Below are 27,554 nucleotides of genomic sequence, written 5' to 3'. Positions count from 1 at the left end.
TAAAAAAAAAAAAAAAAACAGCAGCTGTAAGTGCCTGCTCTGGTTCTCCGCCTTCCCTGCCAGGCTGTGACAGCAACAAAACCAGGAACAGTTTTCAGTGACTAGTCTCCTTGCAAAGCTCTCTGTGGTTGACTGGTGGAGGCTTCTTCACACCCTTCAGAGGCTCACACCAGCCTTCTGGAAGATCAGGTGCAGTGGGGACAGAAATCACTGCCACCAGAATTGTCGAAGATCTGAAAACACAGAATGTCAAATGCTGAATCCTAAACACTGAATGCTGGAGGCTGCTTCTGCAGTCCCTTATTTCTTCTCAGAGTCTCCATCCCAAAACGTGACACTTTCAGCATTTTCCCTGGGGCTATCTTTCCTCACCAGCAACCCTCTCCAGGGGGTACCACCTATAACAGTCTTTGTCTTCAGCCACTGGTTATGTTCCCCACTTTGCGTTTTTATCACCATATCTATAGTGAATATTGGACAAGCCCTCTCTACTGGCACAACTACAAGAAACAATATTATACAATATTATCTCACAACATACAATTACAACAGATGTAGGTACATATATTTTCAGACAATTAAACTTACAGATTAAGCCCATGAACATTTTGAAAGAGAGAAGGATTAAACCCTTTTCTTCCCCATAAGCAAATATCTCAAATCCTTAAGGATTTGAATTCTTGGTTCTTGGTTTCTAAAAATTCCCTTTACTACAAAGTAAATGGTGAACAAGTTCAATGAGTTTCCAGGCCATCATCTTTGAAGCCCTCTTTCCTTTGGAATGTTGTATCCAAGGTTTTAAACCTGCAAACTTTAAAGAAGTGTGGGTGGTTAGCAGCACATTGTGAGAACCAGACCATTTTTCTGACAGCTAGGTTTGGGTGTCCCCACTTCACTAGGTCCTAAGTAAAACCTGATCACCAGATCTGAATGGATGCAATGATCCTTCCCGGGCAAGGGAATTCTAGAGAGTGCAAATTTCTGTGTAATTGCCAAAACCTCCTGAATATGTTTTACATACTTCTTGATCCTGCACTTCTGTTCATCCTCTGGTGTAGCATTAAGAACTGAGGCCTGTGCCCTCCTTGGTGGCGTGGCAGGTTAAAGCACAGCACTAAGAAGCTAAAGACACTTCAGCATGAGCTCAATCCCTGCCTGCCCCGGAGGTGACCACATGGTGAGGCAGACCTCTCCTGATCCACCCGCTGCTCCCTTCAGCAGTGTACTTCATCCATCAGGCTGTTCTGCTCCCCACTCTCTGGTGAATCTTCTCACTGCCCCTATACCTCTGGCCTGTACCCTAGTTCTGTATGCATAAATAAATTAATTTAAAAAAAAGAACTGAGGCCTGGAAAGGTCTTCTGAAAACAATTCCAAGAGGGCTTAATTGTAGCCCACTTCTGGGTGTCACCTAATCCAAAGAAGGCAATGGACAATATCTGATCCTAACGCAGATGTGTCTCTTGGTACAATTTCATCACGGTCTTCTTCAGCATATGATTCACAAAATAGAATGACACTTTAGGAAGAAGTTAACAGCCTTGTCATCAATGGCTGCGAAATTTTATGGATCATGTAAGTGAGGAGGGGGGTAGCTGGATGTAATTATTTCATAGGGTGTAGCCAAGAGCAATTGAAATAGGTAAAGGCTTCAACTTGGGATGTTTAGTGGATATTCACCCGTTACTTTGTAGTAGAGGGAAATTTTAAAAACCAAGAACCATATTTTCACTCAGCCCCTTTACCTGTAGATGTTGGGGGTCTTAATTTTTGACTCCAGCAGTCATTGGCCTACTACCACCACCCAAAATTTTTGAAGTAAGATACAGTGCTCTATGAAGAGTAGATACTTTAAAACTAATTGGAAATGTATGGTTTTCTGCCTTGGCTAGCTGACTTTCTCTGATCCTCCAGACTTCCTGTTGTACAGAGCAGGGAGTGGGATACCATTATGTGTTCCAGGAGTTTCATTTGCTCAGTTCCACAGCCTGAGGGCAAGGTGACCCATTGCAGTGAATGTAGCCTCAAATTTAGAGTTATTTGGATTTCGAAGTGTTTCAAGTTCCATATCTTTTGTGTCATTGCAACCTTAAAATTATACTGAACTCTGAAATGGAGGGCATTTTAATCAGGGATTGTATTATATGTACACTGCAGGTCTCCAGAAAGGGGGGAGGCAGAGAGTCATGGAAGGCAGCTAGCACCGAAAAAGAATGCACAGAACAGAGTTGTAAAGTCTACTCTGACATCAGATAGGCATTCTGCCTCTCCATATGGTGAAGAAATGCTGATACCCCATTTTTCCTGTCCTCCATATTCATTTCTGGGTTTTGCTGTAAAAGACACAAGCAAATCCAAAGCCCAGATCTCCCCAGCCAATCCTGTTAGTACCGATGCTGACAATTATCCATCATTGTATTGATGGTCTCTGAGTGCAGCCGTTTTCTGCAATGGGGTCAGGCACTTGGTACATTATCAGTCATTTCTACCTTACCTCTAAAATACATTTATCAAATTAGTCTCAACAGAATATTAGGATCTCTGGGAAAATGGATTAGATGTGTAAAGCTTTCTGGAATGCCTGGGCAGGATTTTGTTTGCTTATACTTTGTACCCCCTGATACCTGGTTTCTAGATTATCAGCAAGTATTCAAGATTTCCTACTTCAAATGAATTCACTTATCTGCCAACCAATAGCCTTATCAGGGTACGGTATCCACAGCTCTTTCAAAGCTTCTACAGCACATTCCAAGCACATTGCTGCTTTGTCTTTATTCAGCATGTCTCCTGAGCACTAGGTCCAGCACTGTGCTAGGTCCCAGAGAGGATATGAGAAAAATTTCCATAGTCTTTCTTTCACAAGCTTCCTTTCTGGAGACAGTAAATAAATCTACAGCATAAACATATAAGAAACATCTGCTTTAGTGACAAAATGAATGTTCTAGATAGAGTTATGCAGTGATGGAGAGGAGGGATTAGTCAGGACGGGTTTCCTCATGGAGGTGGGATTTTTCCTGAAGCCTTGAAAAACAGATGTAATTTTAATATAGAGAGAAGTAGATACAGGGCGATCAGAGTAAGCAGAGGCACATGAAGAGTCCAGAGGTGGGATTGAGCCTGTATATGGAAGGCTCACATAAGAGATAAGGGTAGGGGAAAAAAACAGCCTCAGAACACAGAGTGAAGAGCAGAGGAATTTTTTTTTTAAGATTTATTTATTTGTGCATACAGAACTGGGGTAGACAGAACTGGGGTACAGGCCAGAGGCTCAGGGGTGGCGAGAGGTTTCACCAGAGACAGAGCGGGGAGCACAACAGGCAGATGGACGAAGTACACTGCTGAGGGGAGCAGCAGGCAGATCAGGAGAGGTCTGCCACACCATGTGGTCACCTCTGGGGCAGGCGGGGATCGAACTCATGCGGAAGTGGCTTTAGCTTCTCAGTGCTGTGCTTTAACCTGCTGCGCCACCAGGGAGGGCCGAGCAGAGGAATTTTAATCTCATTCTTTATAACATTTTACCCAAAACCTTTTAACCATACAGTCCTATCAGAAAAATATAGTAGCACACTCCCAAAATATAGTTATTTATAAACTATTTACTTATGCTAGTGCATTATAAATCATGTGCATGAACTATAAAGGCTAATATAATTTTAAGTTCTAATATTTTCTTCTGACACCCCAGAGTACAACCATTTTATGTTCCCACTTGGGGGTGCCTGTGCTCCCACTCAGAATGCCACTCTTTAGAACGTGAGTTAAACATTTTGGAAACACAGAGCCCTTTAAGAATCTGATAAATGCTATATAACCTCTCTCCTCTCCCCAGAAATCCATGCACACAGACGCTTAACTTTTTCATGTAGTTCATTTCAGGGCATGTGGGGCAGGCAATGAACTCTGAAGCCCACTTTGGACCCCAGTTTAAGAACCCCTTCTCTGGGTAGAAAAATGTACTGAAGGTCTTTGAACAGTTTAGTGGCCTGTAGACTTTAATCTTTTAGGAAGTTAAACTAATCATTGTTCATAAATGAATTAGCTGCAGCGAGGGTGGGACAGGGAGAGCAGATGAGAGAAGCTGGGAGGCAATTTAATAGGTTATTTCCAAACCTCACGCCTGAAATTCAATGTGACAATAAACGCGAGAACAGATGCAAATGCCATTGCCAAGGAAGCATGGGTGGGTCTCAGTGACCAATAGCAAATGAAGGAGAAGGAACGGAATCAATGGTGACTCTGAGACCTCAAGTTGGGGATATGGGTGAAGTATAATGACCATTTGGTTCAGATGACAGGCCAACATCCCAACAGAGAGTATGTGAGGGCGATGAGAAATGTGGGGATGAAAATTGGGTGCAATTGGACAGGACACTCAGATTAGGGACTCAAAACAATGGGAGTAGAGCAGTTGTGAGGAGGTCCAGACCAATAGTCAACATTTATCTATCAGGCAATATTCTCAGCACTTTACATAAGTTATGTTCTTATGACAACCTGTGAGGCCAGTGTGGTTATTGTTATTCCATTTTATAATTGGAACGCTGAGGTGAAGCAGCTTGCACCAAAGTAATACAGCTAAGAAGAATCAGAGGAAGTACTCAGACCCAAACAGTCACGGGAGTCTATGTGAGCTGCCTCTCAAGAGTGAGGGGAGGGGAGTGAGTTATGGGAACATCCACAGGAGAGAAGCAGAAATGCAAAAGGGAGGACTAGCACGCATTAAGCGCCCACTATAGGTCAGGCACTGAAACAGCACTCTAATATTAAAAACACACAGCAGCAGCATCCTAGTGAAACCAAGAGCTTTCAACCTGCAAGGGACCATGCCTTGCACTTTATAGGACAAAGTGGTTATTTGTCATTTTTTAAACACTCAACACCCATATGCCCTTTTCTAGTTGGAAAGAATCCATCATCGTATGAGTCCTGTTGTGGGAAGAGGCCCCACCTCACTGTGGAAGTCAGAGACCAGATACTGCCATTCTTTGTCCGTGGGTAATAGACCATAAGGATAGAACTTATGCTGTGCCTACAGGACCTTGCTCTGTAACCGTCATTCTTGAGCAATTGAAGCTGAGATGATGAGACAGAATTCAGCCACAGTGACAGTGGATGTAGCTGTGGTAGTCTAGCCAGATTGTTCTTGCTATCTAGGCTCCAAATTCTCCTTTGCCCTTCCATTTATTCTGAAAGTTTCTATATTGCAATCTGAACATTGTAAATCTAGCCCACTGCTTTTTCCCCCTGATAAAGTTGCATTTGGCACACAGTCACACCAAAAAAGCAGTGGCTGCTTTGTGCTACAATGGCAGAGTAAGTAGACGAAACAAAGACCGTGTGGCTATTTTTGCCCACTCTTGCTCTATATTCTTCCAGTAAAACCCTCAGTGTTGATTACAGTTGCTTGGAACCAAGAACTTTGTTACAAATGGGCCATCTCATCTAATCCCTACAACAACCCAAACAGTAGGTGCTTTTGTCAGCCTCAATGTGAAGAGAAGAAAACTGAGACACAGAGAGGTTAAGTTATCTGCGCAGGATCACACAGATACTAAGTGCTAGTGACACAGCAAAATTTCTACCCCAGATCTGACTATCATGCATGAAAAAAAGAAAGAAAGAAAGAAAATGGACATGAAGTATTTAGTGTTCTCGAACCTCTTTTGAGATAGCAAAGGAAAGAAAATTCATTTCCCACACTTGTTCAAAAGCACCAAAATGATCAGTGCCATGGAAACAGAAAGGGAAAAAAAGAATAGAGATAGCAGCAGCTTGGATTTGACATGTTTATCTCCCTCTTGGCTGCTTCCATACGGTCTGTTAAAATGTTGGTTTGAGCCTCTGTAGAAAGGTTACATTGACCTCTCAATTCTTGGATCCTTTGCCAGCCTTTTGCTTGCTGAGTAATCTAGAATACATTTGAGTTGCAGCCCAGAACTGTACTATACTAAGCTGAAGAGTTTGAATTGCCTCTTCAGGTCACTGGGACCTCCACTGGATCCAGATGACAGTAGCTAAAGTACCACATTGTTTCCTCTGCTAAAATGGGTGCCCTTTAAGGACAGGATGTGGTTTTCTCTCTAATTCCACCTACGTATTGAAATGTGTAGCCTGGGCCATTTTATCAAGGTGGCTGATGATCACACAACTTCATTTCCTAGGCAACCCCCTGTCCTGCTGATATGAGTAAGACAGATAATCAGTTTCACACTGAGCTCAGTGGTCTGGAGCTTTTGCTTTGCTCATGGCTGAAGACACTGACCATAAGGCACAACTTCGGTAGGGGTGAGCGGAGGAGATGCAGGCATGTTCAGCTTTTCAGTCTTATCCACAGACCCAGAGTTCCTTCAGTGAGACTCTTGTGAATGCCTGCATTAATGTTCCGTCTACTCAGTGCACTGTTTAATTGAACTAATTAATGGCAAGCAAACAGCTCCTAGCAGCAGTCTTCTGTTGGAAGATCCTGAAGGCAAGGAAGATCAAAATGCAGAGTGGTGAAGGAGGCTCCTTAGACAAAGGCATTTGGAATGTGATTGGACTGACCTGCTCATATGTGTACATGCACATACACAGCCTCCTGCTAAAGTAGTCTACTTCCTTGGGAAAGTGTGAGAGTGTGTAATTGTCGTATGTACTGATGGCGTGTTTTCCTCTGTGTTTTTACCCCAGCTAACTTTTCTGTTAATGAAAGTTCTACTTTGCCAACTTGTTGGTCAAGACAGAATTTTTGACGGTCCTGTATATCGTAGCACATTACGGGTCCCCCCCAGGGAAATCACTTTTTTCACTCTGCTAATATGGACAGGGAACATCTGAACGGTGTCAGAAAGCAGACATGTCTTTGCTGTGGGTCACATTCAACTTGACTACTTGAGCTGGCTCTTTTTTTAGATAAGTGCCTAGACCTAACTAGTGAAAGAGTGAACCTATCGCTCTTTCATTATTATTTCTTCATTATTTCCCGATGGAAAGGGAGTGGTGGTTGAACAGTTCAGCCAGGATACAGCTTAATCATTCCAACCACTTCAGCACAGTCAACCATTCTCAGGAGCTAATCACTCCCACTTCAGCACCGTCGACCTTTCTCAGGAGCTAATCACTCCTGATCACAATGATCACTATGATCACTGTGATCATATTCACCAGTACTGAATCCTTATCAAAGGATTAAAGATTCTCATTTAACTCTCAGAAATATTCAGTTCCATGATTAAGAGCTGCCCCATAGACCAGTAGGTCAAAAGGTGTGCTACTCTGCTGGTCAGGTGTTAGGTGTATGTCTCCAGGTACCCAGGGTCTGGCACTAGGGTATTTTGGAATTACCCGGCAGGCCAAGGAGGAGAGACTAAGCAACCTAACTTACCATTGTGTGTTATTTTTTTTTTATCATCCATGACCACCAATGTACAGTAGATGGTCAACAAACTTTTATTCATCTCCCCTTAATTCTTAGATTTCGCTATACGTCATTAAAATTAAATCTATTCTTTTCTGAGCAAACTCCAACTCAATGGTGACTCTGAGCACTCTACCTCTGAGAACATTGTTTAAAAAGCACACTAAATAGCACACAGCAATGCAGACTTGCTTGGCATTCCAGAAAATAGTGTTTGAAACTCCTCTTTCATTCTCCCATGAAGGAATCAGCAACTGTTGAATGTTGCTGAAGAGCTCATTGATCATAGGATTGCCCAATGTCTCCAGGTGCGCTCAGATAAGTGGACCATATGCCTTGGATAAATCCACGAGCAGAAATTACAAATCGTAATGTTGTCCATAGCCTTTTTCCTGAAAAGAAGAGTTAGGAAAATGTAATAGAAGTCACTTCATAAATGTCACATAAGCTGCCCTAACCTTTGGGGAGGACATTCAAGTCCTTTCTGGGCACGAGTAAGTTACTTGAGCAGTTACCATCCTGTCATGAATCAGCCATTTTCTCTACATAGACAGTAACTTTTATGTCCACACAGGTACGGAAGTGATGTAACTTAAATGTTGCATTCACCTTACCTGTTATTTAGAATAGATGTTCCCGACTTTGGTTGCAGACTATAATCAACTGGGAAGCTTGTTAAAACCCAATGCCTAGGTCACACTCTCTCTTATCTTGGGTGATCATAACAATATCATAGACTGGAAGGCTTAAACAATAGAAACTTATTTTCTTACAGATCTGGAAGCTGGAACTGAAAGTTAAGGGTGCCAGCATGGTCAGATTCTGGTTAAGAGTTCTCTTCCTGGCTTGAGGATGGCTGCCTTCTCACTGTGTCCTCACATAGCAGACAAAGAACTTTTGTATTTTAGCTGCCTTTTTTATAATAGTACACTGGTTCTTTCCAATCAGGCTCCCCCCTTAAACCTCATTTAACCTTAAGCATTTCCTTAAAGACCCTTTCTTTAATACAGTCACACGGGGTTGGGGGTTAAGAGTTATGTAAGGAAAATGGAGTCACTCGAACTCTGTTGCCTCCCACCCCTATTGTAAAAAAGCACCTGGGAGCACAAGCATGCTAATGACACCTGTGACTAAGAAACCCCCAAGCCATGGAGCATGGAGCAGGCACATCTACAAATACAGACACCTGGCTGGGCCAAGCGATAAGGTGGTAGAGGGGGAGAGAGGAGAGAAGCCAGAAACAGATCGCTGGGGCTGAGAGGCTCAATTGCTACCTGCCTCCTTACAAGCACACCCACCCCTCTCCCTCCATTCCTGTCTCCTCATTCCCCCTAGCCCTTTGGTCTGTCAGTATCTGGTGGGGTCCCCTGCTTCAGAATTAAAGTCCTAAGAAATCTACCTAAAGCTCCAACTTTGCCTGAATGAACCACAAACCTGCCTGGTCTGAGATTCTTCGCCTTCAGCTTCAGCGTATGACTTTTAAGGAAACATTTCAGTCCACTGGAGATGCGATACCAGTTAATTAAATCAGACTCTAGGCGTGGGACCCAGACATCAGTTTCTTTAAACTCCCCATGTGATTCCAATAAGCAGCCAAGCTGAGATCTAATTTAGTCTTGCTACTCAAACTGCAGCCCACAGATCAGCAACAGCAACATCACCTGGGAGCTTGTGAGAAATACAAAAATCTTGGGTCTCACCCCTGACCTACTGAATCAGAACTTGCATTTTAATATGTTCTGTCGGTGATTTGTATGCACTTTACAATTTGAGAAGCACTGAGGGAGAGCAACTAACATGTTTCTCCTCCTTCCTTATGTAGTCCAATACTTGCAACAATAACTCTGTGAGCTCCTTACATCCTTTAGTATTATCTTCAATACCAGGTGCTTTACCTGTGCTATCTTCTGACATTTGTTTGATGGCACAGAATACATGAGATGGTGTGCTAGGATCTCACTCAGATGCCATGCACACTGGTGGTATCTTCAATACCAGGTGCTTACCTGTGCTGTCTTCTGACATTTGTTTGATGGCACAGAATACATGAGATGGTGTGCTAGGATCTCACTCAGATGGCATGCACACTGGTGGGTCACTGACAGGTAGTGAGTGAAGTGACTGGTTTAGGTTGTCTTCTAAAAACAGGGGTAGAGTCCCCTCTTTTTTATGGCGATTTATTTGCTTTTAGATGAATTTCTCAAAATTGTCTCTTCTCAAAACCACTTGCAGCTTCTTGTTCAGGCTGTGGATTTCATTCTTATTATTACCAAGGATTTGTTTGGTGAAAGGGTTTGCTATTAACCCAATCGAGATGTCTCCTATATGTACTGCTCATACTTAGCTGTTTCCATGGTTTCCATATAAATCAGTCTTTTTGTCTAGTCTTGTTACAACAGAGTTGTTAATTGCATGGTGGTGTTTCTTTTCGGCTCCATTTACTCTGGACTACAGGTTTTCTTTGTTGTAAAAATGCATTTTACTAGTTTCAGTTGGGGAAGATGAAAAAATTTGGAGGTGCATGGCTGTGATGGTTGCGCAACAATGGCACAAAAATGTAAATGTACTTAATGCCATAGAACTGTACGTTAAACATTGGTTAACAGAGTAAATATTATGTTACACATTTTCCCATAAATTTTAAATGTAATGCATTTTACTAAATGTTGTATCCTGGTTTGGTTCCTGGAACAGAAAAAGGGCATTTTTAGTATGCAAACTGATGAAATCCGAATGAAGTGTGGATTTTTGTTAATAGTATGACACCAGCATTAATTCCTTTGATTCCTTAGTTTGGGTAAATGCACAATAGTTATATAAGATTCTAAAATTAGGGAAAATCAGGGGAGGGATGAGGGTGAATATATGGAGACTGTCTGCCCTTTTTGCAACTTTCTTATAAATCTAGATGATTCCAAAACAAAAATTTATTTGAAAATTAAAAAATGGTTCTATTCTCACCCATTATTCTGAAAAGGAGGCAGATAGGATTCGTAGAACAGTCTGACACAGGTAGCCGGAGCTAGAAGCCTTTCTTTTCCAGAGCTTCTAGGTTGATCTCCTTAGAAGTGACAGTGGCTAATGTATAACAAAGCACCCCTTACCTTTTTGTCTAGCCTTGTTACAACAGAGTTGTTAATTGCATGGTGGTGTTTCTTTTCGGCTCCATTTACTCTGGACTACAGGTTTTCTTTGTTTTAAAAATGCATTTTACTAGTTTCAGGTACCTAGTACCCTGAAAATGGCTAGGTCAGAGTTTTCTTTCAGGGGTCTAAGTTGTTATACATATATACAGCAGATGTGTTATATAAGCACAACCACACACATATAAGCATATAGATAAAAGTGTGTGTGAATTATTAATATTAGTGGTTAAGAGTATAGGTTCTGCAGTTTGGTGCTTGGGTTTGACTATAGTTTGTCTGATGGTGGATAATTATGTCAGCTGCTTTTGCCTTATTCTACGTATGTATAAAGTGTGAGTGGTAATAGTACCTTTTCATGATACTTTTCCAAGCTAAGTTAAATGAGTTGGTCCTTATGAGGTGCTTCTTGTATGGCATACATGCTAGATGTTCTTATTTGCAGGTATGATACTAAGTGTTTTAACACATTTGTATTACTTGTAAACCTCCCATGTCTCCTTTTTATTTTTTATAACTTTTAATTTGTACATTATATATACAATGTGCCCAAATCATAAGTGTACAGCACATTTTTACAAAGTTATTATACCCAGTTTGTTTCAACAAGATCAAAGTATACAATATTGTCATTGACACCCACCCACAATTTCCCATATGTTCCCTCCCTATTATTACCCACCATGTTTAAACCCACCTGTTTTTATTTCAATTCAATTTCAGGGATACTTCCCCCTTCGTTTTTTTGTTTGTTTGTTTGTTTGTTTGTTTGTTTTTCTTTTCATAATTTAATTTGGGAGGCGTAGAAAACATTAACATAATTCAATGTCAAAAGTATATACTAGTTAAAAACCTGTTTTTCCTCTTCCCTCTTTCCTCCAATATTCAATTTGATATGTCATGGTCACTTTTTTCAATGATAATCACATGGCATTGTTGTCAGAAAATTACATGGATGGTGTTTGCCAAAGCATTTTGAAGTGTTTCACAATTCCTCAGTTCACTTCAATCAATATGTACTGAGCACCTACTATGGCAACCACGGAAGTAGAAAGCAAGATAAATCAAACAACTGTCTTCAGATGGTCCCAGCCCAATTAGGGAAACAGGTCCTTTGATACAGAATTCTTGTTCAGTGCACACTCTAAATATGGCAATAGAGGTACAAAGTTCTGTAGGTAAAAATACCATTCATGATAACAATAAAGAGGAACCCTGTACATATTGGACATTTTACAGGTAATTGTTTAAAAATTCTAATAGATATAAAAAGATCTGAATAAAGGTTGAGGTATACCACGTTTATGGAGGGAATGTTTTACTGTTGTAAAGGTGTTCAATTTTCCCAAATCTATCCATTCAAAGCCATTTCAATTAAAATACCAGCAGGACATTTTAACAAAGTTGAAAAACTTATTCTAAAATGTGTATATAATAATAATATCTCTGAATACCTTAGTCAATTTTGAAAAATAATGGATAGTTTGAAATATGCTGAAAAGACCTCATCATCAAAACAATGATACTACTGGCAACAGTAAAAGAATAGAATAGAGAAGTTAGAAAGAGATGATAAGAACAGTGCAATCTCACAGAAAGGAAAGGATGGATTCTTCGGTAGTAGATGATGGGTCACCATAATGGATCACCATGTGACAGAATTTCCCAACCAGGGTGTCACATTGCCAGTCACAATGGATTATAAGGGTGAGACTCTTGACCCATGGGCTAGGCCGGCAGGATCTAGGGTGGCCAGAGCTTCCAAGCTAGGGACTTGCACTTCTGATCATGACCAGTCCCATTCATTTGCCACGTGATGCTGAGCAGCCATTACCATGCTCTCTCTATTTAATGATATGGAAAAGTTTGAGAATCACTGTGATACAGGGAAAAGTAAAACTGGTTTGCTAAACCATGTCACATACAAAGGTGACCTCCAGGTGGATTTAAAACCTAAATGTGATCAGTTTTCTTTATATAATGATGAATTTCTTTATCATTTGAAATGGCGTAAGACTTCATACATGTGTTTGTGCTTTTTGCAAAGCACAAAATAAAAGGTAAGAAAGTCATAAATTTTACTACATCAAACTTAAGATTTTCAATTCAATTCTATGACAGCATAGATAAATTTAACAGACAGACTAGGGAAAGATATTTCTACTGTCTGAAACTGACCAGACTTTGATATCTACAATGTCTAAGAAACTGGTAAATTAATAAGAAAAGGGCCAAAAACACAATAAAAAAAATGGGTGATGCCCAGAATGGACAACTCCCTGAAGGGGAAACCAGATTGGCTAACAAGCATCGGAAAAGATGAACAATTTAATTCATATTCAGAAGAATGCAAATTAAAATAACAGTGAGATACCAAATTATAGTCATCAAATTGAAAAAAATTACAAAGTCAGGTAACAAAAGGTAAAAATGTGGGGGGAAATTAATCATTATGCATTGCTGATGAGAGCATAAACTGCCATCACTTTGTGAAGAGCAATGGGTGGGCACTTACTATAGCAGTAGTCACGTATATATTTCTACAACCAACAGCCTCACTCCTGAGTGTGTATCCTGGACAACCTCTCAGAGTGGTTTTAAAACAGGATGCACATAAGGATATTTATTTCAGAATCATTTGTGTATAACATTGCAGGCAACCTGGGTGATCATCAATTTGGAAATACACAGTGTATACTAACAAGTATTAGAAGCAATAGAGTGGTAGTGCAAATACCAATACTCATCCTGAAAACATTCTCACAGAAAAAAAAAAAAAAGAACCAGAACGAAATCTAGAGCCCATAACATTCACATCAGTTCACACACACACACACACACAGCAACCACCACATATATATCCTAGACCTACATCAAAAACATCACAAAAAGAAATAAGAGTGATGATTTGAATGAAGGAAAATAATGAAATAAAGGTGGTGCCTTATATGGGACTGATAGTTATGCTTTGCTGAGTCCCAAAGGCAAAAAATACATTTAAGTCTTATGAGACATTAACTCCAAACAGGGAAGTCTGAGAAGTGCTTTTGGTACAGGTCAGATGTTAGCTGAACCTTGAAGAACAGAAAGAGTCTTCGTGGAAAGTTGTGGAAGAGAAGGGTATTTTTGTCAAGAAAATCACATGGTAGGTATGTGGTAAGAGAGTGCTGCATGGGTTTTAAGTATCCATAAGGTAGGGGTGTTTAGAAGGAAATAAGCCCACAAAGATAGGTAGGAACTGAATGGCAAGGGTCTTTCAATACCTGAGTATGGGTTTTATTTTGAAAGTCACTGTGAATGATTTACAGTTTTTGAACAGAGAAGCAACAGGAGCTGATCTAGGAAGATTACTGTTCAGAGTGTTAGATAGATTGCAGCAATGTTTAAAGGCTGAAAGAAGTCCAGAGGCTGTGGTCATTATCTAAGTGAGAGCCACACTTTGGTTATTGGTCCCTCAGGGGACCAATAAGAGCAGCGTGGACAGAGACTTGAGAAATTGACTGGACCTGAGAAATAAAGTGGTGTCTCATCTTTATAGAGGAGGTGGTCAAAGGTGTAGGAGCTGGATGAAACCCCCAAGAAAGAGGTAAGAGCCTCTTTCTCAGAATGGGAAGAGGCCAGAGAAGAGAACTGTGATAGCATGAAAATTAACGAACCCATAGTACAAGGCGATGAAAACCAAGAGGGTTTCAGAAGGGAAACGACTTTTCAGCAGTGACAAAAGCTGCAAAGGTCTGTGGGATTAGAATTCAGCAGAGGTCACTGGTTACTTTCAGAGAATACATTGAAGCAAGAGAAGTGCATGGGCCCAGATTGCCAAGGCTTGAGGGAGTGGTAGGAGAGAAAGTAGAGGCAGAATGTGGCTAGTCTATCAAGAACTTGGTGCTGGAAGGGTACTAAAGAGATCTGGTGGCCAGTTTTGGGGAAAATGCCAGGTTGGGAGGGTCAGAGGATATAGGTGTTATTTTTTCAGTATCAGGCAGACCTGGACATGTTTGAAAGACAAAATAAAAGCAACCAGTTCAGAAGAGATAAGGGAGAGGGAGGAGAATTACCAGAACAGGTTTCCTGAGTAGGGATAGCTGCTTCCCCGGAGCCCTGAGTAGCCAGACTGGCTATGCTCGTGAAAGCCAGCCTCACTGTGCCTTGATTTATACATGCACGCGCACACACTTTTTTTTTTTTAACTTTATGCATACTAGAACTGGGCTGTATGCCAGAGGTGGGGTGAGAGGATTCACTAGAGACAGAGTGGGGAGCATGACAGGCAGATCTACTGAAATCCACTGCTGCTGGCGAGACAAGAGAGGTCTGTTGTGCCATGTGGTTTAGCTCCCTGGCTGGGGATCAAACTCATGCCTCAGTTACTGCCAATAGCTTGATAATGCTGAGACTTGAACCTCCTGTGCCACCAGGGAGGCCCTTTCTTTTTCTTTCTTTCTTTCTTTTTTTTTTTTTTTAACTTTTTCTGGGTTCCGGAGACTGGTTGAAACTGCAATAATAAAACGACCTCTCTTTATCAGTCAGCAAATCAGGAGAAGCCGTTAGCTTCTAGGTTCTCAGGCCAAAGGACCTAAAAGCACTCAAAGTCTTGAAGGGGAAAGTACTTAAACACTTGTTTATCACTCAGATTTAGGGGACAATTGTTGGTACTGTTGGCTATGGCAGATTTCACTGGGGAATTTATCACTACACAATTAGCTGTGTCAACATTTTTTAAAAGATTGCCAGCACCAGATCTAGAAGCTTCTCTAAGCTTCATAAACCAGGAATGAAAAATGCAGTGACGGATGGAGAGGTAAGGATTTCCTGCCTGGTTTCCTTGCCAGACCAGGACTGTGTACTCGCCTGTTCTCGTTTTACTTCCTCGTCTCCCATAGGCCCTAGGGTTTAGCTCTTGCTCTTCCTTTTCCAGCTCCATTCGTTCCCTTGCATTTTCCCACCTGAATTCCTCTCAGGATAGTTTCCTCAATATATCATTAGCTCTGCTGTCTCTGGGAAAGGATAATTGTTTTCAGCTGTTTAAAGTGTTTTTCTTGCTACTGTCTCTAGGGGAACAGTTGGGCAGAGTGAGACATAACAAAATGTAAATGGCACTGTGGGAGTAGGCAAAGTAACAAGGACCAATAGCTGACAAAACGGAAGTCCTCCTTAAACTGCGACATCTGTGCCGCTGCTGCCCTCGCCATACTTGGCATTGACTCTCTCCGGGAGTTGGCACCATTATCGCTGCCTCTGCCTAAACATCTCCTTTTGAACTGAATACCAGACCAAGCTACAAGGTCTTCAGCCTGCAGTCGGTGGGAAATGACACGGCTAATGGTCGGCTGGACTTTCTGCATGTGGTTGTTCTCTGTCCGGCTCGTGATTTGCCTTGATAGAACTGACTCAAGAACTAAATGCTGTACATATTGCATACCTACACTGAGTTCAGACGTCTCACTGTGAGAAAGGCCAAATGTTCTAGTAAATCATTTGTTCATCAGGCATTGCTGGCACCCCACTGACTCATTCTCCAGCCTGGACCCCACCATCCTCTACTTCAGCAGTACTTTCATGAGTTGAATGTAAACCCCCCCTTCTCCCTTGCCTCAGCCTCACCCCCACTGATTCTGATGCATGTACCTATGCACCACCCTGGAAACCCCCACCACTTGTTTTGCCGGTTCCAACTCCTGAGCTGCCAACAATTGTTTGAGGACAGTTCCCTCATAAAAACATAGGCCCTGGAGTCCACAGCCTTTCAGAATTTTCTCACAGTTGATTTCCTGCCACGTCCTCCACAGCCCCTCCTCCTCAACCTCCATTATCTTCATTCTCTGTGACCTCGCTTCCCACCTTTATTTAGAAAATCAAGGTCATTATGAGGGAGACTTCCTCCAGTTCTCTCTTCTGTGCCAAAACTTCTTTGTGGTCTTTTCCTTTACTCCTCCTTCTCCACTCTCTCGTTTGGAGGAATGAAAAGCCCTCCTTTGTCTCCCAGGCAAACTTATTAGCAGTCCTGCCTTTCACTGCCGTAATCTTTACTTGTGCAAACAAAATTCTTCTTTCTGATTTGGACTGAGAGCTCCTGAAGGCCAGGGCCCATGTGCCATCCATCTCCATGTTCCCAGCATGTCGACCATGGCTGACTCACGGTAGGTGTTCAGTGAACGCTAACGTGATTGATGGATTATGAGAGGACCAATTAGATTGACTTGACTTTGTTGTTCTCTGTACATCTACTTAATTGGTTAATAAGGACTTACGGATCAACAAGAAGGGTGAAGGGACGAATCAACAGGATTCAATAAGCTATAGGTTTTTGGTGGAGTTGAATGACATTTTAGTGGGTATTTTTGACCCAGAATTGACCTGTCACTTTATAAAGGGAGTAGCAGAAAGAGCACCAGATTGGAAATAAGATCTGCCTCTGCTGCTCATAATCTGTGTGGCTCTGGACAAGTTAATTAACCTGTGAGCCTCAATTACTTTCTCCAGTACATTGAGGCTAGGGTTATTATGAGCATTAACTGGAGTTGTGGATGTGCAAGCACTATAAAATATGAAGCACTCTTCAATGCAAGCTGATAGCTGATTCCTGCAGCTCTGGGGCTCCTGCTTCTTATCTAGACCACAGCTACCTCCACCACCATTCTCAATCTTTCCTGTTGCACACAGAGCCTGATTTCATCTCAGTTTCCAATCATGTCACAGGAAACAATATCAGAAAATGTGGCCCCCCCCCCCCACCTACGTCCCTTTTTGGCCTGAGTGCACATCTTTGCATGAGGATGGCTTTACTTGGCTATGGGGACTACTGTGTACTCGTGTAGGGGAAACTGGGAGTCAGTCCGTCTTCTTGAATTCAAGTCCATGGCTGGCCAAGATGAGAGGTGGGCTATGCCAGTGGGCCCTTCCATATTCACAGTGCCGTGCCTGAGGGCACCTCTATTTGGGTTGGACCGCATCTGTCTTTATCTGCATGGGTGTGGATATGCATGCTCTTGTGGTTCTAAATGAATACGTGGGTGTGGGTTTGCACAAGAACAGAATTGAGACTATGTGAGTAACTTATTCCTCTCCCTCCCCAGCTCCCCCCTCCCCTTTCAGAGCTCCCTGAGCTCTTTGGCAAAGGGGTCCTGACAGGAAATTTCTTTGAACCTATCCTTCTTTTTCTCCTGTGTAAGGAGCAGTAGTGGTTACTCCCAGTTAGCTCCCACTCACAAAACTTGATGCTTCTCACCAGAGACTCGGGGAAGCCAACATTGATCCAGAAGCAATCCACTCATCTGAGCTCAGTATTAGACCAAAGGCAGTGCTGTATATCAACGATGGGTAATTTATTATGTCAGAGAAAAATGCCTCAAAGTATCCCTTGTCTAATGGGATAGATACACTACAGCAAAAATTGCTGTAAAGTGAATTTCTGGCAAGTCCTGTTCACTTTGATTTTTATTATAAATCCATACCTGTGTTTTGTTAGAAAAGCTAAAAGAAAAATGATTGATTTGGGCTTGTAATTAAACAATGTATTTTAAAATAAACCACATACTTTTTAACTACAGTAATAAGATAATAGTGTAGGTCCAATCATTTGTTAACTACCAGGAGAATCATGTGCTAGATAGAGAATTCCCCCTCCCCCTCCACTGATCACACACTTTAATTCTGCTCCTTGTTTCATTCAATTATTTTTCTAGAGAAACCTCTACTCATGGGCCTTCTTTAAGTGCTTACTGCCACATGAGATCAACAAATGGGGTTTGTTTGAAAATTGATAATTTGGCTGTTACTGTTTTCCCCTCCAAAAGCAAAGCTTTGTCAATGGAATGAACTCTCAAGCCCTTTTCACATATGTTGTCTGTACTGATGCTCAAAGAATTCCAGGAAGCATTGAATGGTCTTGCTTATAGGAGGAATGTAGAGGCACCAATTAAGGAATCAAGAAAACAAAAAGTAACTATAATAAACTAAAAATCAAAATCATCAGGCAACTATATTCTGCAGGGGAGGAGGAGGTTGAAGGATCAGGGCAGGGGTGGGAAAAGCTCAAGGGACTATGAGGGTGCCCCTGTGAATTGGAGGTAGGAATTTCACGGGGAAACCATATATTGGACAAAAACGAAGGATGATGTAATAAGTGTATTTTTTAATTAAAAAAAAAGGAATTCCAGGAAATGGAGAAAGCAAGTAATATTCCCATTTTCCTGATGAGAAAACTAAGGTCTAGAAACGAATCGGATTTCTTGAGTTCATACAGCTAGGAAGTGAGAGCTGGAACTACATCTTAAATCTTAAGATCTGCTTCAAACAAGAGAATTTTCTGAGAGACAAAGGCAATATCGATCCAAGTTTAGTAGAAGGCTTTCTTCAGAGGCCTGTGCCATCAGATCATATAAAGTTGCCCTTCTAAATTCTAAAAGGAATGCAAAATTATGGCAAATTATGTATGTCATGTTTTTCCAGCTCCTATACCAGCTTTCGGTTAAATTCATTACAAGTTGAGATGTATTTATTTTGTCACAAAGACTGGAAAGTCAGGACACTTCCAGAACACTGTGCTCTTTGTATGGATGGCAAGTATTTACAGGGTCCCGGGGCTCATTCAGCCATTTGTACTGGTCACAGAAGTGTCTGGTGTTCTTTGTTTTTATGGCCAACGATTGGTCATATTTACAGTTTCATTTGATTGTGGGTTCTTGTGTGTCCTGTTTATAGTATCACAAAAGGAAAGTTTGTTCTGGTTTCTGATGTAGTTTTATGAGGATGTTATAGAGGAAAAGGAGACCTGAAAATTCTTCATCATTTTATCTGCCTCTATCTCACAAGGCATCTCTGCTTCATCTTATTTGAACAATTAATTTGCATTCCCCAGGGGCAAGGGAAAATATCACATACTTAAAGACTAAATTCTTCCATTTCGGCTGGGCACAATAATCACCAGATTAGTATACTGTGCATATAGTCTCTCATCCACCCTTAATTCAGTATGCTAATTCAGAATTTTCTAGGAGGGCCCAGTAAATTGCCCACTGCCCACAGATCAGTTCAGTAGAGGAAAAAGAAGAACTCACAACTGTTTTTAAGTTCTAGGAGTACAAGTCCTTGAGTTTGTTTTTATTTTTTAACGACTTGATTTTGATTTGCTAATTACATAAAGTGAATTTCTACTAAAGTAGTACCCATTCCAGTGCAAGGATTAGGTAATTGTGGTAAGTTGTTCAGCTATCAGTGAAAATAACAATGTTTTGACCAAAGTGATTCTTTCTGTCCTCTTCAGGTAGGTTTGGGTTTCTATATTCACAGTATTGCTCAGCATGGACAGGACATGTGACTTGCTGGAAGAAACAGACGCTTTGGTGTCACCAAAATTAACCTTGCCCACCCCTTGCTGTGAGACCTCAGGCAAGAGCCTTTCCTCTCTGTACTTTAGTTTGTTCATCTGTAAAATGAAGCCAACACCCACCTGTTTGTGCTGCCAGAGGATTAAAGGAGCTGGATTAAAGGAGATTGCAGTCAAGTGCTTGGTTCTTTACCAGTGTACCCTGCTGTCTGAAAGTTCACTTTATACCACACAGCTTTTACAAAAGGCCAAATTAATACTTGTTTCCGCTAACAAAGAGATTTCGCTTTTACAACAAAAGCAAAAATGGAAAATAGTGTTCGTCTCGCACCTGCATTTCCAGAGGCTGCTTGCAACAGAGCAGTGGGAGAGCCGCTGCGAAGTTCCTTCCCTGGAAACTATTTATGTATTTATTTACTTATCATGGATTTATCTTGTCATTCCTGCTTTCACTAAACAGTAGGTTAATTTTAGTTTTTACATCTTATTTGGTATGATTTAGTAGATGATTCTTTGGATCTGGGAATGCTCACAAATGTTTTCATATAAATGAAGGGTAACTACTTCTTCACTATATATCATACCTTTTGGGCTTACATAGGAATTCCCTCCTTTTGGATACCAGGGGAAAGCTATGTTTTAGAGAAGAAGTGTGAGGGAGGGCTAGAGAGTGTTGTCTGTCTAGCAAGAGTTAACTTGATCACTCTGGGAAGTGTCTTTCCAAAATTTCAACATGTTAACTAACAATAGCCAACGGAATGGGTGTGCGTGTGTCTTTGCAAATAAAACATGTAGATGCATGTCTTCATGCCTGGGCTGGCTGCTTCAAACACTGATTATAGCTTAAGCACTAGAAAAGAAATGTGTTTTCACTTGGCTGTTGAGGGCGAGTCTCTGATACTGCTTCTTAGCTGTGGCAGACACTGAGCATGGGGAGGGATCTCTCCTTGCTAAATACCAGTCGTGTTTTTTTCTAGTTGATGGAAAGGGTCACTGCCCTTGCTGGAAAATTGTAGATGATGTTAACATTAGCAAACTGCATGAAGGCACCTTGGCCATAAACGGGACCATAGATCTGCACGAGATGAGCCTTTATCTGCCATTCTCTAGACACATTCTTCACCTAGCAGTGTTCTTTCCTCCTTATTTACTTCCGCACACAATGCTAGCCCATTAGTGCTGTTACCAGGAGAGTGGAGGATAGTCCTCAACACATGGACTTCTCCATTTGTTCCAATATCAGCACAGAGGTGAGCAGAGAAGCACAGTTAATGCCTCTGCCACCGAGCAGCGGTGTGACATTAGCAAGCCCCCGCGGCTACCTTCTTTGCAGCGTGGTGCACTCAGCCTACCTCACAGGTATATTAAAATACTCTGAAGGAACAATGAAAGGAAAGTTCTGTTCTGATGTTTGTTAAGAATTCCGCCCTTTGGGGTATCATAATTAGTTTCTTTCTTACCACATATTTCACAGCTAAGAGAAAAATCACTAGTTAGTCAGAATCTATTAAGTTCCGGCATCCCATCTGCCCTAGCCCCATTGATGAACTAGGAATTCCAGCTGGATAGTTAAGACTAAATTGTAGAATTCAAACCACCTAGTCCCTATACTGGGGTTCAGGGATCTCTGCTTCCCTTTCCCAAAGATCACAAGGGTTTTTCAGGATAGCAACAGTCTTTTTAATCTCATTTTCCTCTTTGCTAATGAGACTTGGAAATGATTCTCTCAAAGATCCCCACATAAACACATAATTCTGTATTTTCATTGATTCCAGTTATGCCCCCCTCCCCGTAATTATGTTTTGAGTGTCTACGGAATACTGAACACTGAACCTCTGGAGATAATGTGATAAACAAAGTCAGCTGAGCCCCCAGCTCCTCAAACCCTCCAATCGAATGGAAGAAACAGGCTCTGAATATCTTCCTAAGTGGTTCCCAGGCACACTGATTCCCATCTCCCCAAAGGTGAATTCTTCATCTTCTACCACACTCTTCTTCCTTGAGGCTTCTTCACGACAATGAAGAGATCATTGAGTAAACTGGGCATCATCCTTTATGCCTCCCTCTGTCTTATCAACCAACTCCAGTCTACCACCAAGTCCTGGCTCTTTTAGCCTCTGAATTATTTCTCAAATTTCTACCATGAACCTAGTGTAGGTTGCCTGTATTTCTCTGCAGGAGATCCTGACTACCTCACCATAACACATATATCTAATCTTGTTGTCTCATTTTCTCCCTTCCTCTTGTTATGTGTCTAGAGTTGACACTATATAAGCATGTGTAAGTCCTTTTCCCTGGCTGAGATTTAACTTCTCTATCCCGAACTGGCACTGGCTTTTTTTTTAAAAAAGTTTTGCATGGCTTTCTTTTTTGTAGTTCTGTAATGAGGTGATTCTTGGTTGCACTTAATGCAGCTATCTAGGTTTCCAAAGAAAATACTATATTGTACATGGGCCACTGCCTAGTGTGTATATTCATTTATTCATTTCCCCTTCCATTCAGCAAACATCTACTGAGCACCCAGTAGTTACTAGGCACGGTTGATTCAGTGGGGTTTAAGACACAGGTCCTGTCCTCAAGGAGCTCAGTCTGCTGCAAGTAGAGACACAATCAGGCAACGTAGCCCATACTGTGGAAAGAGGATAATCTTAGCTGGATCCCTGGAGGAGATGCTATCTTGTTGGAGCCTGAATGATAAATAGAATCTAGTTAGAGGGCAGAAGCATGTACAAGAGTCTTGGCTCAGGAGGCTAAGAGGGAATGAAGCCAGCCTGGAGATAGGGGAATCATTGGAAGGCTGTGGCGACACTTTAAGGAATAGATGTGGAAGACCTAAACTAAAACTGTGGGGATAGAGATTAATGGACAGGTTTGAGTTATATTTTGGAAGTAGACTTAACTGTCCTTGCTAGTAGAATGAATGTGGAAGAGGAGGTTAAGACCCTTAGGTTTCTGGCTTGATAAATTTTTTGGATCAACTGCCTTTTACTGAGTTGGTTCCACTAACTTGGGAGGAAGGAGCTGGTTTGGGGCACGGATCTGGGGAGAAGACAAAGAGTTTTGCTCTGGTCATGTTGAGTTGGAGTTGGAATATCCAGGTAGAGAGGTCAGGTAAGTCATTGGCCATAAAGACTTGGCACACTGACATGAGAAATCTGGGCTAGAGGTTCAGACAGGGTAGTTATTAGCATGTAAAAAAGTTGCTTTAGGAGAATGGACAATGAAGAAGTCAAGTCATCCAGGACACCAGCACTAAGTAAGGGGGGAATGTCCTCACAGATGTGGGATGCTCATCCATCCCTATCACAGATCTCTGCCCCAGAGAGAGTTTCCTAGTGATGTCTATGCATCCCCCATTGTTGAGAAGGAGCTTTTCCCAATTATAATGTTTTCATGTTACCAGAAATGATACCTAAATTGGAAAGTGCACAAGCTGTGCTCCAGGAGTTTGTATTATTGCTCTGAGTCCTAAAGACTCAGAGTGATTAAGTCACTTGCCCAATGTCATGTAGCTATTAAGTGGTAGTAAGGAGATTTAACTCCAGGTCTTTCAAACTCCAGAGCCCGCACCAGGGTACCAGCTAAGAAAGCTGCAACACCTCCTGCAAAATAGCTGGACCCTTTGGAAAGCCAATGCACGCCCCTTTGCCTGCTCTGCTTTAAAATATCATTTGCATCCCCTAGCTTAACGCTTTGCTCACCATTAAAATACAAATCCCCCTGGGGAGAAATAAAAGCTCTAAGTTGTTGTCAGTCATTTATGCCTCAATGGGAATGAGTTTCCAATTCTTCCCTAGGAATAAATTGTAATAAATGGGATAAGGACACTGAAACCATGGGGGAGGGATAAAAGGGGCAAAGAGGGGCTTTGTAATAAAATGTCAGGCCCCTCTCCATTTTACAGCCCTACCTAGTTTGAGACATGTGCTTTTAAGATTCTTTTTTATATATATTAAGTATTTTTAAAAGATTTTATTTATGCATACAAAACTGGGGTACAGGCCAGAGATGCAGGGGCCATGAGAGAATTTGCCAGAGACAGAATGGGGAGCAGAATAGACAGATCAATGAAGTACACTGCTGAGGGGAGCAGCAGACGAGACAGGAGAGGTCTGCCGCATCATGTGGGTCACCTCCGGGGCTGGGGATCGAACTTGCACCAAAGTGGCCACAGCCAGCTTTGCAGTACTGCGCTCCAACCTGCTGTGCCACCAGAGAGGCCTGCTTTTAAGATTCTTAAATGCCATCTCTACATGTGTATACCACTTACATGCAGAGCCATTTCGAGGTTTTCTGCCCCAGTCATCTGGAGTTGAGGTCATGGGCATGATGTGATCTAAGGTGCATACTGACCTCACCCATTGTGAAGCATTCAGCAGCAGGACGCGTTCACTCTTGGCTGCTTAGGTAAACCTGAAGCTCCTGGTCTTTGCACATTTCCCAGTTCATTCTCTTGAGCCTTAGACCCTTCTGTGCATGTTTAAATCCCGAGCAGATGGAGGCACGAGAGCTAGTAGGAAAGACTTGGAGGAGTCCCTTCTGCCCCGTCTGGGTCTATTTGCCAAAATAAATGACATGTATCAGGGCAGGGCATTGGTCCAAGCCCATTGAAATTCTGTTAGCAGTCCAAACAGTGATGGTGTTTTAGATTGGTTCTGTGAAATGATCAGGGTTAGGAAGAGAGAACTGATGTGTGAGCATCTGGCGGCTGCAGCCTACTGATGGGGACAGTCCCAGGGGTGGGCCTGGGGTGCGGAGGTGGGGGCAGCCTCCAGCACCCCCCGTAGGACATCTGCCACTGGCAAATGAGGAAACAGTCACATACTGGCAGCAGGCAGTCTGGTTCTTTAGCAGCTATGTGACCTATACAAATTCCCTCCTCTTCTCTCTTTATACCCCCCCATGTATAAAGTAGAGCCTAAATGGAATGGTCTCGAAGGACCCCTCCTGCTCAAACACTCTTTGACACTGGTTTGATTTCTTTTTCTCTGTAGTGGGTGAGGCCCACCCACACACCTGCTCATCTGTAGCAACTATGTTCTCACACTGACCTCTGCTGGCCATTATGAGAATTGCCACCAATCAGTCTGGAGGAAAACCAAAAAGAAAAAGAAAAACAACAGTTCATCAGTGATTTACTATTAAACCTAAGTAGTATGCTGGGCACTGCAACACAAACCCTGTGCTTTGGCAACCAGGAAAAAAAAATATCATAGAGCTATAGCCACAGAGTAAGCAAATCTAGAGATGGTTGACAAAACAACCCGCCAAAAAATGTCTCATTTTTTTCCCTTTGCTTTTTTGTTTGTTCTCGGTGCTTTGTGCCGCTCTCTAAAAGGACCTCAGTGGGTGGGAAGGCTCCTGTCTCATAGCCTATGACTAAAGGCTCTGGAAGCGTCTGGTCCCCACACTGAGGAGGTAATTCTGTGCCAGCAATGCCTCAGAGGCCTGGAGACATCCCACAGATGCTGCTTCTGGCCCTGAGGTCAGTCTCAGATGTTTCTAGCTGAGACCAGCACAGAAGGACTCATTCCGTCTAAGGGGTGCCATTTCAAGTGTCCCTTTGGTAAAGGAATTCGCATTAATAGAATTTATGCATTCTTTGAGAGACTCCTTTAAGTGCTCTGGCCGGAACCCAGGAGTGGACTGCTGGACTGTGGCAGATTCAGCATGCCCACCCTTCCAAGAGAACCCTGCCTTTCCTGGCTGGAATCAGATTTCCTGTTAAGTCCAGACCTAGAATTACCTCACTCCTAAGTCTCCTCACAGAGAGTACGCTCACAAAGGCAAGAGCTGGAGTGTGCCAGCCTGTAGGGCACCCATGCCAGGTACTGTTGGGCCTAGTGATGGGAGCAGAGTGGGAATTTAGCCACTCTACAGTCTGCTCTCCCACTAGCCATTCCTCCTGTCCTCACTCTACCTCCCTTCCTCAGAGGCGAGAAAGCTTAAGTCAGAGCTCCTATTTGGGTCAAGCATTCTGTGCCCTGACTGGATGCTCTCAACATGGCCTCAGCCACCCTGTCCTGCCCCTGATCCTCCCACCAACCAGCCCACTCTTCACCAACAGCTGGTTCTTATCTGTCTCCTTTGTTCCAGCCTCAGGCAAGCTGCCCTGGCCTCATGTTGACCCACACATATTCTCCTGAATGCTCCTTGATGAGTTTCAGCCCTCAAACCCTGCCTTCCTCCCATGCAGCCCTGCCCTCAAACCTTTAAGGCTTCCCTGTTTCCTACCACATCAAGTCCTCAACTTTCCTGCCATCCATTTCAGTTTGGGCCCATCCAGCCTCTCCATGCAGCACATACCTTGGCCTCCCAACTCCCCACCCCGCCCCACCTCACCGCAGTCATGGACAGCCTTCTACAAACCCCCCATGGCCAACCCCGCGTTTGTGTTCCCATAGCATTTATTTTCTGTTCTGAGTTTATTCGCTTTACTGTGTTTTTTTTTTTGTACATTCCTTTTGAAAGCTGGACCCATGCTTTCAACTTGATAATCCTGAACAGCACCCCAGAACTATTTTTTTATATATTATCCCTTTTCTTTCACACACGTACATGCACACACATGTGTATTTTATAAATGTATACAAGAGTAATAACAATCAGCATAAATACAACTGCAAAAACAAAAAGTGAAAGCTCACCCGTCATTCTCAGGAGGGAGCCTGTGAAACAGTCTCCAACCTCCATCTCAGGTGTCAGGGAAGCTTGAGTGGTGAGTGTCGATCCCAGAGAATCTCACCTTCTTGGGAAGTGCATCTTTAAAAAAAAAAAAAAAAGATTTATTTTATTTATGCATACAGGAGCTAGGGGAAGGCCAGAGTGTTGAGAGGATTCACCAGAGACCCAGAGACAGAATGGGGAACAGAACAGGCAGATCTACTGAAGTACACTGATGAGGGGAGCAGTGGGCAAGACAAGAGAGGTCTACCGCTCCATGCGGGTCATCTCCCTGGCTAGGGATCGAACCCCTGCTGCAGTGGCTGCGGATAGCCTCATAGTGCTGAGACATAACCCCTTGCACCACCAGGGAGGCCCAGGAAGAACATCTTTTACTTCTTTGTAAGAGCCATAGGTTTTTGTGGGCTGAATAGACACTGGAAACTGTGGGTGGCCACTTGTAGTATGAGCCCCCTAGAATGTGACTCTAGCCACCCCCAGAAACCATCTCTCTTGTTTTTCAAAGTCCACCATAAAAGACATATTTAATGGGCTTTTATCAGAATTTGCACTGGTTTCTAGAATACTTCGGACAGCCAGGAAAGGGACCAAGAAGTAGAGGTAGGAAGCGCTTAGGAAAATAAGCTTTCTACCTGATGGGGTGGTGTTTTCTCTGAGGTAATGCACGTTACTAATGCTTTTCATTTTTCTGCCAAGAAAATTCATTTCCTACTGGGATTTGTTCTAAATGATAGACTAGGCTCGCCTGTGTTGTACCCACTGGGGTTAATTCTCTGTCTCAGTGAGCTTTAAAATGTCAGCCTGAACTCTCAGGCTTAATTGTTACAGACACTTTATAACCAGGGCATTCAAAATCCTCAGGCTGCTCCCTCTTGCTATCATAATTGATACTTAATGAATATTCTCAGACTCCTTGAATTTTGCACATTCAACACTCTACAGAGGATGGGGGTTAGGGAGGAAGCAAGTAAACAATTAGAGCACCTGTGTGTGTGTGCGCGTGTTC

The 27,554-nt window shown here is 42.4% G+C and overlaps 1 protein-coding gene across 1 annotated transcript in view; it reads left to right on the top strand.

The window, feature by feature from the left end:
- COL4A6 (collagen, type IV, alpha 6) overlaps window positions 1-27,554 on the top strand; it is a 150,518-nt gene that overhangs the window by 62,561 nt on the left and 60,403 nt on the right. The window lies entirely within an intron of this gene.

The sequence above is a fragment of the Condylura cristata genome, unplaced genomic scaffold, assembly GCF_000260355.1.
Source record: "Condylura cristata isolate star-nosed mole 26May11 unplaced genomic scaffold, ConCri1.0 scaffold00019, whole genome shotgun sequence".
Taxonomy (NCBI): domain Eukaryota; kingdom Metazoa; phylum Chordata; class Mammalia; order Eulipotyphla; family Talpidae; genus Condylura; species Condylura cristata.
The sequence above is the reverse complement of the archived record's forward strand: the minus strand, read 5'-3'. Positions and strand labels throughout refer to the sequence as shown.